A 14,148-nucleotide genomic window follows, 5' to 3' on the forward strand; every position below is an offset into this window, starting at 1 on the left:
TGAACTCTGACTGGCCCAGCTCGGCTCAGGCGCCTGTTCTGATCCAATCCACCTCCGTCCAGGGGGCTGGGTCACGCGGTGGCTGCCGTGGGCTCACCAATGCGTGGCAGCTGGCTGAGTCAGGGGCCACGGTGAGTCAGACGGGAACGCCACAACTGTCCCCCACAGCAGTGAGAATACCCCTGGGTGGCATGTGTGTGGCGGCCGGGCCTGGGGGCAGAGACCCGGGCTTCCCTGTCTCAGCAGGGACTCTCAAGGTGGTCAAGGCCTCCCCCGGAAGCCGCGAGCTGAGGGACACCCAGGTGGCCAGCTGCGGCCGAGGCCAAGCCTCAAGCAGGAAACTGAAGGGTGAGGGGACTCAGCCTGGCCCCTGGCCCCACAGGGGGCCGAGGTGTGCGGCGGCGGCGGGCCAGCCTGCGAGGGCTGGAGTCCTGGCACAGGGCCTGCCAGGAAGGCGGGCCAGCCTCCTGGGCTCCAGGGTGGTTATCTGAGGCTGGGAAACCTGTACTTTAGAAACTTGACTATTTTCATGCTGTTTGTATTTTCTGTAATTACTTCCCTTTTGTTCTCCCTCAGTATTTATGGAAGTCCTTTGTGAAAATGCCAGCAGGTCCCAGCAATGCCGAGAGGAACCAGCAAAGGGGTTTGTGTCTCTTCCTGGGCTCAAGGTAAAAGAGACACATCCTGGAGCCTGGGAATGGAGGTGGCAGGAACCTGGCCAGGAGGACAGGGGAGGAGCGGGGAGGGGGAAAAGGACCGCGGCTGAGAGGCTCCTCTTCCCCTGGCCTCTTTCCAAGCTCTTTCTCAAATATGGCGAAGCCCTGGACTTCCTTTGAACAAAGTCTATTGTCCTGAGCTGACTGAAAAGTGGCAGAGCTGCCCACTTCCTGTTCGCCCCATCTGGGGGCCGCCAATGCCACCCCCAGGCCAGTCTTGAACGTGAACTCCTGAAGAAGTTGTGCCCCCTGCATGCTCCGCAGGTGCTGGGGCAAGGACGGGGATCACACAGGTGCTAGCCCAGAGGAGGGGGCCCTGCTCTGGGACCCAGGGAATGGGAACCTGAGTCCCTGGCACAAGGTCTTCCTCCAAGTTCAACTTCCCCGGCCCTGACATTTTGCTGGGCCCTACCTTAAAAACTCTACATGGGCATCAGAGCCACGTCAGGGAGCGGGGGGGCAGAGAGGCAGGGAGGTAGGGGAGCTCAGTTTCTCCCTGGGCTCGGGCGTTCTTCCCTGCAGTGAAGAGATGCATAAGGCTCTGGTGTTAAGAGACTGTGGACGTACCCCTGTGGTTTCTAGGGGGCCATAAATGAAGATCCATAGTGGTAGAAAGGACCAGTGATAGACTCATGGAGACCTTTGCCCTCTGATATTAAGTTATCTGTAAGCAAATTGTCATCAAAGCACCACTGGAAGGTCCTGGCCCTACCCGGCCCCCTCCCCACTGTGGCTATTCCTGGCCAGATGGAGTTGTCCTGGGTGGCTGAGTAGCCCCCAGGAGCGAGGCGTCCACAGGCAGAGAAGCAGCAATGACATGGGACATTAGGTGCTGATGGCTTTGCCGAGCAAGAGAATTGCAACTAAAGATGCAATGGGTCCCTCTGGGGGGCTGTCAGACAAGGCTCCAGAACAAGGGTCTGGGAGCTGGGGGCTTAGTAAAGCAGCTGGGGTGGGGAGTCAGGCAGAGGGGAGCCAGGCCAGGCCTGTGGGGGTGCAGCCTCCGCCCCTCTCAGCAAGCCCGTCAACAACACCTGCCATTAACTGGGTGCCCAACATGCCCCCACTAGAAGGCGGGGGAGTGCAACTATCTCACTTTTACAGATAAGATAAGGGAGGGCTGGAGGTTAGGTTGCTTGTCTGGAGCAGACAGTGGAGATGGAATTCAGGCTCAGCTCCACCTGGCACCGAAGTCAGGACTCAGAACCAGCCCGCCATGGTGCCCTCTCTGAGCATTCCCCTCCCCCCGGGGGCCACAGGGAGCACTGGCCCAGCTTGGGGCTTGGGCTTGCAGGCGGGGGATGGAGAGCTCGCCCAGACTCCCTGGCAGCCCCACGGCCACCACCACCGCTCCACCCTTTTGTGGGGGAGGAAGAGGAGAAACATCTGGCCTGGGTGACATGTGGAGACTATGAGGTGGCAGACCTGAGCTCCCCACCCACCGCGCTCAAACCTCCCGCGTCAGGGAACCCCCGCTCCTGATCCTCCCGCCTCGGGCTTTAGGCAGGGACATCACCATCACAAACAGGCACTGCCTTATCTCTACCAAACACGCCTGAAGGAGGGGCACCTGCACCATTCTCCTGGCCCTGCTCATTTGCACACGCCCACCATGCCCCAGAATGGCCCTGAAGGTCAGGCGATATGTGGGAAGCAGCCTGTGAAAAACTGCCCTTTTTAGGAGCTGAGCATATCGCACCCAAAATGGAGGATGGGAGAGAGTCGGGGAAGGGAGAGGGGAGACGAGATGAGAGGAGAAATGAGATGCTCAGATGCCCCCCAAACCTCATGGCAGCAATGGTGAGCTAGGGGTCAAGGAGCAGCCGAATGGGGGGCTGGGGGCCAGAGAGACTGAGTCATCCAGTCTTGGCTCAAACCCACTCCCTCTGGCTGGGTTTTGAACCTGTCCAGGAAAGACCCTTACCACAAACTGCCCATGTGGGGCACTGTTCCATCTGGTCAGAGCCCAAGGAGGTGAAGGGTATCTGAGTTCTGAGGCTGCCCGCACGAGTGTCACTAGTTTGCTGGGGAAACCTGGGTGCCCGGAGCCCGCAGGACTCACTCCTGAGAGCAAAAGAGCTGATGAGAACCCCGAGGGAAAAGGGGGAGCCTGGGGGTTCAGAAAGGGAAGACAAGAAGTGAGGGAATTCAAGACAAGGCCCTATTTCACCTACAGCACCTGTCCCTTCCTTCCCACCAGCCTGAACCTTATCCATCCTTCAAAACCCGCACAGAAATGCCACCTCTTCCATGAAATGTTCCCTGATCTCCAAATGAAGTTTGCTCTCTCCCTAAGTACTTTATCCCCACTGACCTCCTGAAACTTGTCACTTTCTTCCTTGCATTGTGCCGCCCGGGCTAGCATGGAACTCTACAGGGCAAGTCAGCTCTTGCTTCTCACCCCATTACAAGAGCTCTGTAACTACTTGGATAAAGGGAGACTGACGGAGAAGAGGGGTTCACTATGGAGCTGGACAGGCGGTAGAGCACTCAGATCAGAGGACGCAGGAGGGATTCGGGAAACATGAGCTGAAACGAGACTCAGAAGAGCTGTTGCTGGGGCGCCTGGGTGGCTCAGTTGGTTAAGCGACTGCCTTCGGCTCAGGTCATGATCCTGGAGTCCCTGGATCGAGTCCCGCATCGGGCTCCCTGCTCGGCAGGGAGTCTGCTTCACCCTCTGACCCTCCCCCCTCTCATGTGCTTGCTCTCTCTCATTCTCTCTCTCTCAAATAAATAAATAAATAATCTTTAAAAAAAAAAAAAAAAAAAAAAGAAGAGCTGTTGCTTGCTCCCTGAAGTCCAGATTGCATTCAGGATCAACGAGAAAAGAAGCCTGTTTTTCTAGAGTCCTGGGGAACTGAGAAACCAAATGTAGTGCCCTCACAGGAGGGGGGAGGCACCGGCGGCTGGGAGAATAAGCCAGAAGGGGAAAATGCCCCCACCCTCCATGTGGTTTTGGTAGTGGTTGAGCCAGAAATAAAAATCACTTATTTGTTTAATGGTATTTTTCACTTCAGATATTCTGTTTCCATCTTTATAAGTTCCATTTCGTTTTTGAAATCTTCCATTTTTCTCCTCATTGTATTCATGCTTTCCTCTACAGTTCTGAGCATATGGAGCATATTTGTAATCCCTGCTTTGGCATCCTTGTCTGCTAATTCCATCATCCTTATTTGGGCATCTGTGTCTGTTGATTGATTTGTCTTCTGGTTATGGCTCGTGTTTCCCTTTTTCTTTGCATGACTGTTATTTTTTTTATTAGGTGATGGGTACTGTGAATTTTGCATTGGGTTCTGGATTTCGTTGTGTGCCTTTAGAGAGAGCGGGACTCTGTTCTGGCTCCCGGTTATTTGGAATCACTGTGACCCTATGAAGGTTTGCTCTTAAGCTCTGTTAGATGGGTGCAGGGCAGCCTTTGGCCTCTGACCAAGGTAACATCCTTCTGAGGACTGTATCCATTGCGCCACATACTACAAGCCCTCTCCACCCTGACACATACAAATCTGAGCCATTCCCAGCCCTGTGTGAGCTCAGGAATTGCTCGGTCTTCTGCTTTCCAGCAGCTCTCTCCCCAACCTCATGGTGCTTCACCCCGATTATGTGCAGATCAGCGTTCATAGTTAAAGTTTCCAGGACCTTTCTGCAGACTTTCAGAACTCTCTGTGGACAGCTCCCCCTCTCCAGTGTTCTTCCTTATGAATTCTAGCCTACTCGGCCCCAGTCTCAATCCGCAAACTTGGGTCCCAACTCAACCCCCAGGCTCTGTCTGGGATCCCCCCTCCTTTACTTTGGCCTGGAGGTAAACTGATGCACAAGTGGGGCCTCATTTCTCTCAGGGACCCCCCTGTGCTACCTGTTGCCTCCTGTCTGAAAGTCATTGTTTCAGACTTTTTATCCACTTTTCAGTTGTTTTCATCAGATGCACAATTACTGTAGCAGCTAACTCTTCTGTGGGCAGAAGGGGAAGCTTCCTGGGCAGTAACTATTCACGGGGACAGTCTCCTATGAGAAGGGAGCAGTGTCTGCAATAGCGTGCTCAGGAAGGCCTCACTAGGAAGGCAAACAGAAAAGTCCTAGAGAAAGTGAAGGAGTGAAACATGCATGCAAAGGCCCTGAAGCTTGCTCCAGGAACAGCCGGGAGACCAGTGTAGCGCTGGGCGTTCCAGTAACAAAGAGACAAGTTCTGAGAGACCCAGGGGAGGGGCCAGACGGTGAGGAGCCCCACAGGCCCCAGAAGGAGACCAGAGGCTTTCTGTGATCATCCAGACACGAGAAGGCGGGAGCTTGGGCCTGGGTGGTGGCCAGTGAAGTCAGAAGATTCTGGGTGTTACGTTGAAGGACTGGGCGAGAAAGGAGTCAAGGATGACTCCTCAGTTTTTTGGCCTGGGCAGCCGGAAGGGTAGAGTTGCCATTGACCAATATAGGGAAGGCGGCAAGCTAACGGGTCTGCGTGCTGGGGGCAGTCCGTTGGAGTGTGGACATGTTAGGTTTGAGATGTGTACTAGACACCCGCATGGAGATATCCAGCACAGAGGGAATGAAGCTGGGGAAGGAGCCCACCTGTGAGGTCTGGCCTAGTGATGCCCAAAGGTCACCAGAGAGCACCCTAAGGATCGTACTCCACGGAATACCCTTCTGCCACCACAGAAGGGGACAGGAACTGGCAAACCAGGATGGGCCCTTCAGAGGCCAGCTCATCCCCCCTCTCATTCCAAGAAAGTTGGCTCAAGCCATTAAGGGCTGTCAGGGGCCATCCGTGCCCAGGAGCCATACAGTGGGGCCCCAAGGAAAGGCTGCATCCATGGCTCTGTCCCCCGGGGCCCATCTTTGCTCCTTCGCAGGCTGCCTGGTCCCCATTCATGACTCTGAACAACAACATTTGCTGCCCTTGGCTCTAGGATGGCTCACCTGATACCCTGCACTTAACACTTACTCCCCCCCCAACTCTGCCTGGTCCCTCTAACCAGGACGCTTGTTGGCTGTGCTTCCCAAGCAGCTGCTGCGACACCTCTCCCTTCAGGCTGCCATCACTCTGTGGGCTAGCAGCAGCTGGGATATGACTCAGGGGAAGATCTCTCCCACCCCCAGAAGATCTCTCCCAACAGCCCTGGGATCTGCAAGTCCTTCCAGATACCTAACCTCCGTCCCCATCATTTCATCCTCTGTCCTTTTATCTAATGCCCTCCACCTGGAACAGATGGGCCCCCAGCGGCCCCTTCGTTTCCTTCTCCGTTTCTGCTCCCTCCCAGGTGCTCTCCCCTCCCTTCTGTTCTTCCACGTCTCCGGCACCTTCCTCACTCCGTCTGGTACCCGCCCTGCGCTCTCACCTCGCTCCATCAGTGGACAGTTCGTCTCAGACAGTTCAGGGGAGTGGAGAGGAAACCCTTGCTGACTCTGGTGAAGGTCCTTTTCCCTCTTCACCCAGGGGAGGTCACAAGTTAACTCGATGCCCCCAGAGTCCTCTCTGCTCCAGATGGCTCCCCTCCCTCAGACACCCCCACGACCTCGCTACGTTGTCCTGCTGCGGTCCTGGCAGCGTCCTGGCGTGGCTGAGAGGCCCGTCCCTCTGGAGACGAACACCTTCACCTCCACAGTGACAGCCCCTCCTGTTCCCCTGCCCCTCACACACACACACACACACACACACACACACACACACACACACACACGCACTGCCCCTTAAGTGATGGTGAGGGCACTGGCCGAGTGATCCATAGCTCCTTTTTCTTCTACTGCTGCGGTAAAATATGGACAGCAAGAACCGTGGGAGAAATGAGGCATGAAAATTAATCTGCTTTACAATCCTCATGAATATTTAAAAGCTGATGAATATGTAACTACATTTCTTTTCTCCTCCATTAGTGTCTGCTTTTGAGTTACTCTATAGGTTCCTTTGGGGGCTGGTTGGCTAGACTGATCTTTAAATTGGCTTTACAGGTGCCGAAAGCTCTTGGGTTCCCCCCACCCCCATCTGGGGAAGAGGATTTGTCCCTTTAAAATTCCTCAGGAAGGCCTGGCAGAGAGAGAGACCCAGAGAAGCCCCTCCCGACCTTACACTGTGGGGGCCCAGAGACAAGGACAGAGCACACCCTTTTAAGGATAAACCACCTGCTTCTTCCTGAGCCTCGGTTTCTCCTCACTCCCCACCATCATGGGTCTTTCAAGGCCCTAGTCCAAGGGGGGCTTGAGAAACCACGAAATTGAGCAGCAAAACGTTATTTTTTGTCTACTCAGAAGAATCCGGTATTAAGCTAACTGTTTGGTACTTTGCACAAATCTCCTGGTCCCTGGAACCAGTCATTCCATCTAGAACCACCGTGTGGAGCATCTGGCCACCCTCTGGCCTACCCTCCCTGCCACTCCTCTTTGGCTACTCTGGGAGTCTGCTTCCCACCCATTCCAACCATCTGAACCAGGCTGGGGGGGAGGGAAGGCTGCTCACCCACCTCCCCACAGCCATCAATCACCCCAGAGCAGAGCAGAAGGAGCAGCAGGGCCTCTTCCCAGAGCAGCAAGCTTTATCCTGGAGCCTGAGGCAGGATCCAGCACTGAACTGGCATCCTGTAGAGGGAAGGCTGAGTCCCGGCTGGGGGAAGGAAGGCGCCGTGGGGCAGGGCAATGGGGTGTGGGAGCCATCCATCCTGCCAAGTTCCAGAACGCAGCGTAACCTGGGGAAGAATGTGCAGAGGGTCCTAAAGCCTTGCAGCCATCCAGAGAATGTCAGGTTCCACAGTTAGCCCTTTGAACTCCAAGTCAGAATGGGACACAGGTAAAATTCGGGGGGCTCACCTGCCCACACCTCTCCTGTCTCTCCAGCCAACCTTCATCCTACCCAAAGCTTTGCAAAGCATCCCGCACTGTTTTGATCTTATTCCTACCTTTTAATGATCCTCAGAGTCTCTGTAATTTCTAGCTTATCAAATTCATGTCTGACCTTCCATCTCAATCATCAGCTCTCGGGACCCCTCACCCACCTACGTTCTCCACCCCTAGGCCCATCCAAGCTAACATGCTCACGATCCCAAACTTTTCACCCCTTCACCCCAGGCCTTCTGTTTCGCCTCTAATGAGCTTGTCATTTGCTTCCTTCCAGACTCCGCTCAAAACTGCCTCTGACAGGAAACCCTCCTTGGTTGACCTCGGCCCCAAGGAACAACCCTGTCATCTTTTCTGGGTCCCAGGTTCTCAGTGCAGAATCCACGAGGTGTTCATTGGCACCATTTTCATGTGCGGGCAGCATGGGAAGGGCTGTTTGTCACTCAGTGCCTTTTAAAGTGGACCTGCTCACACAGATAGCACTCAGTGTCCCAGCTTCCTCCCACAATGGCGGCACAGCTGTGGCGTGGAGTCTGTGGAAATACTCAGCGGGCCTGTCTCCCGCGTTCATGCCCGCCCTTCAGTCGCGCCTTCAGATCACCTCTGGTGACTGGCCTGTCCCGCTGCAGGAACTTCCCAATGCAGGGACCCGGGACTCCTCTCCCTCCCCCCTCCCTCAACTCCTGCCCTGGGGTCACCTCACACGGGAGCCTCTGGAGTGACACCAGGCTAGGGAGTGGCTGTAAGGGAGACCCTGCCCAACTTGGGAGACAGAGAAGGACCTCTGACATCCAAGTCAGGAAACCAGGCTGAGGACGTGGCTCTGCCCGGTGATCGTGACCAAGCCATTCCCATTTTCATCATTCAAATGGGGATAAAAATCTGTCCCTCCATGAAAGGATTATGGTGAAATCAAATGTGAAAATGCTTTGAAAAGTACAGAACACAATATAAATATTGGTGTCTCTGCTGTTATAATAATTATAAACAATAAAGTTATAACTGTTACCATAAATACGTGAGGTTTCCCAGCACTCCCTGTGTCGAAGGAGTCCTCTTGCTGAGCACCCCCTGCCCCCTTGCTTTCCTTCCCCTGGCCAGGGGAGGGACAGGGGTGCCCAGTTGGATGAGTGCCCCTGGGGCTCTGCAGCTCATTATCCCCGAGAGGTTCCCCAAGCGGCAACGTCACCCACAGCCCCTGGCCTCTCCGCTCTGCCTCAGCAGCAGGAACAAGAGCGTGCCTTGTCAGACAAGCCCTGCATCTCCATAGAACATGCTCCAAGCATAATTACCCATCGGAGAAGTGTGCAGGCCCCGCCCTCATCACAGAGCTGATGCCACCGCTGGACTGTTGCCGCTCTGCTAGCTGAAGGCTCAGCTGCCCTGGACCTAGGAAGCAGGAATGGTTCTCCAGCTGAGCAGGGCCAGCTCAAGCCAAGCGCTAGAGGGGTGCCCCAGGCCCCTGGCCATGAGTAGCTGGGGAACTTCCAGTGGCCCAAGCAAATGCTGAGTCTGGCTTCTTCCCACCTTTTCATCACTCACCATGTTAGTCCCCGCCTGCCCATCTTGAGGCTCCCTCTGGTTGGGGGAGGTATCCACCCTAGGCTTCCTGGTCCCTGCAGGCCCCTTACTGGCATTCCCACCCTCCATGACCCCACTGCCCCCAGAGGCTGAGGTGTCACCTGGGGCCCTGTTTTCCCACTCTCCTCCCTCCAGCCTGGCTCAGCCTCTAGGAGGTCTCGCTTTCCCCACCTCCAGGTCCAAGCTCAGGCTGTTTCTTCTGCCAGGGATACTCCAGAACCCACACTGCCCACATCCTCCTCCTCCAGGAGGTCCTTCAGGGCTGGCTTTGGGCCTCATCCGTACTTCTGCAGGCCTTTGGTCTTGTGTTTAAGACAGTCTTCACCCAGAAGCCCTTTGAACTCCAAGTCAGAATGGGACACAGGTTGAAGATGCAGACAGGCAGTTAGAGGGGGTCCCCTTCCCCAGAGCCAGGTGCAGGGTAGGGCAAGAGAGCTGCCACTGCCTTCCTCCCCCCCCCCCGTTCCATCTACGTGCCTTCCCCAGGGAAACCACTCCCAGATAACCCTTTGGTTATGCCTTCCCCACATCTCGCCAGGCAGCGGCTACGTGATCGACTTCACACTGTGAATGTCATTTCTCCCACCGTCTGGGTATTCCATCCGCAAGGGAAATGACCCAAGCCCCTGGGTCCAGCAGAGGTCTGCATCCTCCACCTACCAGTCTCTAGACAATCTAAATGGTCTTTAGACCACTTGTAAAAGAGATGGTGAAATTGAGCCCTGAGGTGGGCACTTGACTCCTTCAATTTGTTCCTCTGAATGCGGCTTAGGTCTGAGGGTGGGGGAGAAGCAGAGGACGTTTGGAGGTCCTTGGAAGCAGTCCTCCCAGCTAGGCTGTCAGAGGCAGCAGGGACACCTAAGATGCTCACTGTTTTTCCTTCTAGGAGTTCCACCCTGTGGGAGCAGAGGCTCTGAAGGAGGCTGATTCTGCTCTTCCTCTTACTGTCTAGAACCCCCCATCCACCTCCTCACATCCCACCCTCTGCCAGGCTGAGCCCCAGAGCAGGGCCTGCATTCCGCCAGACCAGAGCCTGCAGGGACCATGCTGTCCTCTCTTGAGCCAGGTGTGGGTTCCTCTGAGCAGCCCCAAGCCTGTTCTGGGACCACAGCTCCCTGTCTCCAGGGATACTCTCCCTGGTGCCATCTCAGGACTTCTAGGGGAATGTCTCAAATCTAACCCCAGACTAAAACCCAAGCCAGACCCTTCCATCCAGGATTCTAAGACGTCCGCACCATCCCTCGCTCTCAACCCCACATCCTGAGTCTTATCCCAGTCCTTCCCCACTTGAACTCCACTTCTGCTGTAGTGACAGCTCTATGGGTAGGATGCATTGAGACAAATGGGGCTGTGATCAGCCAGCCATCAATATCTCTTAAAGGCCCATTCTCTCGAGAGCTGGCAGGTCCCTCCAGTCCCCCCGCCTCCCTGAGCCAAGCAGAGATCCCCAGGGCAGCTCTAGCCTCCCTCTTTCTCTCTCCTTTTCCCTTCCTGCTCTGGCCATATCAGCCAGATGGATTATGTCTTATTTCTCTTGGATTTGGCTGCAGGAACCAAACAGCATTTAAGTCTATTGATTGTTCAAAAGGCCAAGTGTATAATGTACCAGAAAATTAGTTTGGAATGCCCTGCAGGAGAGCAGCTCCACTCTGGCCTCAGATTTACTCTGTTCTGGTGGGCCAGGAGGGGCATGGGGTGGGGGCCAGTGTACCTTTCACTCTCCCCAGGAAGTTCTAGGAAGTCAGCCTCTCCCTGGTAGCCAAGCTGGGGCCTTCTCACCAGCTAGTTTACCCAGGTGAGTTACATTATAGCAGTACCCCTCCTTCCCTTCTTCACTTCAACCCCGCCCATTCATCATTTATTCCCCCACCCCACGTGCGTACACACACACGTGCACACGCACACACACACAATACACTCGTGTCACACACACCATGTTTTTTTAAATGCCTACATATATGCACACACATGAGACAGTCCCAAGCTTACTAACAGGGGCATGTCACTCTCCCCTGTGTACACGTATGACTGTCTGGGCGTCCAGATAAAAGGCTTTCCCTCTGTCTAAAGACTCTTGTGCTTAGAAGAGTACCAGACACAACATAAGTGATCGCTGACATTTACCGATCTCGGTGGAATGGCTGCAGAACCATGGACAGCTCCCCGCCCCCTCCACTCCTGCCCCGCTCTGTGATCAGTTAGTTCACCTGACCAAAAACAGCTCCAGCTCACAGCCAACTGGAGTCACTATTAAGTTGGTAATCATGATAATGGCTTTCATTTTTGAGCACCTATTATGTACCAGTCACTAGCCAAGCTCTCTGTATGAATCATCTCCTTTGGTCCTCACGACCTCCCAGGATGGAGTTATTATTACTCCCACTCCACAGATGAAAAAACTGAAGCTCACAGAGGTGGTAATTCTCCAAGGTTTTCATTGAACTTGTCTAAAGTAACAAAGGCAAGGGCACCTAACTCCAGGGGCCCCTGTCAAACTGTACAATCTTCATATGACAATAACTTCACCAGACAGGTTTTCCCTGAAAGCAGAAGACGAGAGACTGACCTGTATCGACCCATCACACATTTCCCATCTCCACCACAGCCAGCCCCAGCTGGCCTGATGCAGACAGGAAGTGTGTGCTGGGCTGGCTCATCAAAAAGTGAGCAGGTATTCCTGAAGCCTGAAAATCAAGGCCAAACAGGGCCAAAGGCATGGAAATCTTGCAAAGAGGACACCTGAGAGGCTCAGAGAAGTGTCTGGAAGTGAGATAATGTCCAAGACAATGGGATGTCACAGACACACCAGGTTTAAAGAAAGGAAGATAACCAGGACATTACCAGAAGCCGCTGTCCAGCCCCTCTCCTGCCCTCCCAGAAGCCAGTGGAAATACTGAAAAAGGCAAAAGATTTAGTTCATTGAAAGGGATACTTAACAATGAGAATGACAGCTAAATTGTTCAGCTAAGGCAAAGAAACAGACTCCTGTAAAAAAAAAAAAAAAAACAAACAGGGAATTGTTTCATAAAAGGTTGAGCCAAACCTTTGTCATGGACAAAAGAGAAATCATTTCTACTTATTGTGTCTTCCAGATGAAGTCAGACTACGCAGCACCGATAACCCCACTGACCCAGGATCTGAGAACCAATGCATCTGCCAGGCGGACTCCAACTCCCCAGGCCCAAAAAGTGGCTCACAATCATGAGTAAATGTCATGGGCCATTTGGTTTTGAGCATCAGTGTCCACTCATCCCTCACCCCTCTTCCCCATCGAATAGCCGCTCAAGCTTTATTTCACACGTCGAGATTCTGAGACATTTGGGAGAAATCCTTGGCCCAGCAATAGGCTGGGACCTGTGGAACAGTGAATGTCTATACCACATTTCACTGAGCAATGTTTTAAAGGGTAGTGAGCCAAAGTAGAATCACCTATTTTGGTGCCTTACCTGATCCCTCAGACCTGAATCCACATCACTCTGGGGTATTTCCAAAGATACAGTTCATCCTGAAAAAGATAAATAGTCACCGACAGTCAGGACCATATGCCACAGGGGAGTTCCAAAGGTGCCGACAATGTGACATGATTGGTGCATGTACCAAACTGTCCAAGTGGGCTACGTGAAGGAACAACACACACTTGGACGTGGAAGTTCAGACATGTGAGAGAAGAACTTTAGTCTAATTTTTTCTTGTCACATTGGCAGCAAGCCACTAGCTATGGATCCAAGCACTTTCTTATGTTCGCTGGTCCTTATGCTGAGAACTGAAGGAGGGAGAAGACAAAGATGACTCAGTGAAGCAGGTGCATCCTACCTAGAGTCAGGACACCTGGGTTCAATTCTGGCTCTACCTTTAACTACCTGTGTGGCCGAAAACCTGAAGCCCATTGAGGCTCAGTTTTTTTGTTTTTGTTGTCATGTTTTGTTTTGTTTTTCTCATTTCCAAAATGGTACCAGTCATTGGCGGGATTACGATTCTGGCTAAGTGAGATAGAAGACCTAGCACAGTTCTTGGCACACAGTATGCATTTAATGTATGTTAGTTGGTGCTTCTAGGGGGAAGGGGTCAGGCAGACACAGGTCCTGATAAAGGCCCAGGAGTTGTCCGGAGGCCTGGAGAAAACACGGGTGAAGATAGGAGCTAGAGACAGAAGAAGGGCACAAATGGGGGGAGGTGGGACTGACCCTAAGAGTCACGCTTAACATGCAGATGTTATCTAGGGATGGGTCTTCCCACAGGGATACAGGAAGGAGACAGGGTTTCATCAGTTACCGAAATTAATCTAGGACCTGAACTCAGAAGAAGAAAGCAAGGTGTTCTTAGAAAGATACTCTTCATTATCCTAGTGAAGGGTTCAAACTGGCTCACACTGCAGCAAAAGAGGGCAGTTAGACAAGAAGAAGAACTTCCAACTAGAGCTACAAACCCCTTACACAGGCTGCTCCCAGGGGCTCTAGAAGGCAGACAGGCAATTGTTCAGAGACAGGGGAATGGATGAAATGGACTGGGGAAGCCCTAGTTCTTCCGCCTCTGAGATTCAGCCAGTTGGGGTCTCTCTTATGAGCAGCTCTCCAGCATGGGGAGGGGGCCCTGCCAAGCCCCAGGGAAGCAACAGTGTGGAAACTTAGTGGTAAGCAGCAACGCTAATGAGTGCCAAGAATAACAGTGGCTTCTTAATGGAGCCCTTAATGAAGACTCATTTTGGGCTTTATTAACGTAGAGAAAAAGCACATATTCTCTCCCCCGCTCTCAGAGCGCAGGCAGAATAAAGAGCAGCCCCAAACCCGGGCCTGAGCCCATTCCCTGGATCCTGCTGGCAGTACCATAATCGGCTCCAGGAAGTGGAGTGGGAAGGGCAGCTTCAGAGCCCTGAGACCTTCCTTTGCTCTTTGGACAACCTATTTGGATCCCTGGATCCCACATGGTCTTGGGGGGTAGATTTCCAGCTGGGCTTAGCTCTGCCATTTACAGACAAGCTGCAAATAAGAACACAAAGAAGATCCATTCGCATGGTGGTGGCAGTGAAACAGGCAGA

The 14,148-nt window shown here is 53.5% G+C and overlaps 1 long non-coding RNA gene across 12 annotated transcripts in view; it reads right to left on the reverse strand.

Annotated features, from left to right (window-relative positions):
- The window catches only part of LOC118521786 (uncharacterized), a 248,140-nt gene that overhangs the window by 96,884 nt on the left and 137,108 nt on the right, over positions 1 to 14,148 (reverse strand). For 8 of the 12 annotated variants that reach the window (XR_013442579.1, XR_013442575.1, XR_013442583.1 and 5 more), the window contains 2 exons: positions 12,560 to 12,618; positions 11,955 to 12,006 (listed from right to left, as the gene is read on the reverse strand). The exons of 1 other annotated variant lie outside the window; for it this stretch is intronic. This is a non-coding gene — a long non-coding RNA (uncharacterized LOC118521786). The remainder of the gene's footprint in view (positions 1 to 11,954; positions 12,007 to 12,559; positions 12,619 to 14,148) is intronic. 3 more of the 12 variants (XR_013442580.1, XR_013442581.1, XR_013442577.1) reach the window with 1 other exon arrangement.

Source organism: Halichoerus grypus, chromosome 11 (assembly GCF_964656455.1).
Source record: "Halichoerus grypus chromosome 11, mHalGry1.hap1.1, whole genome shotgun sequence".
Classification (NCBI taxonomy): Eukaryota; Metazoa; Chordata; class Mammalia; order Carnivora; family Phocidae; genus Halichoerus; species Halichoerus grypus.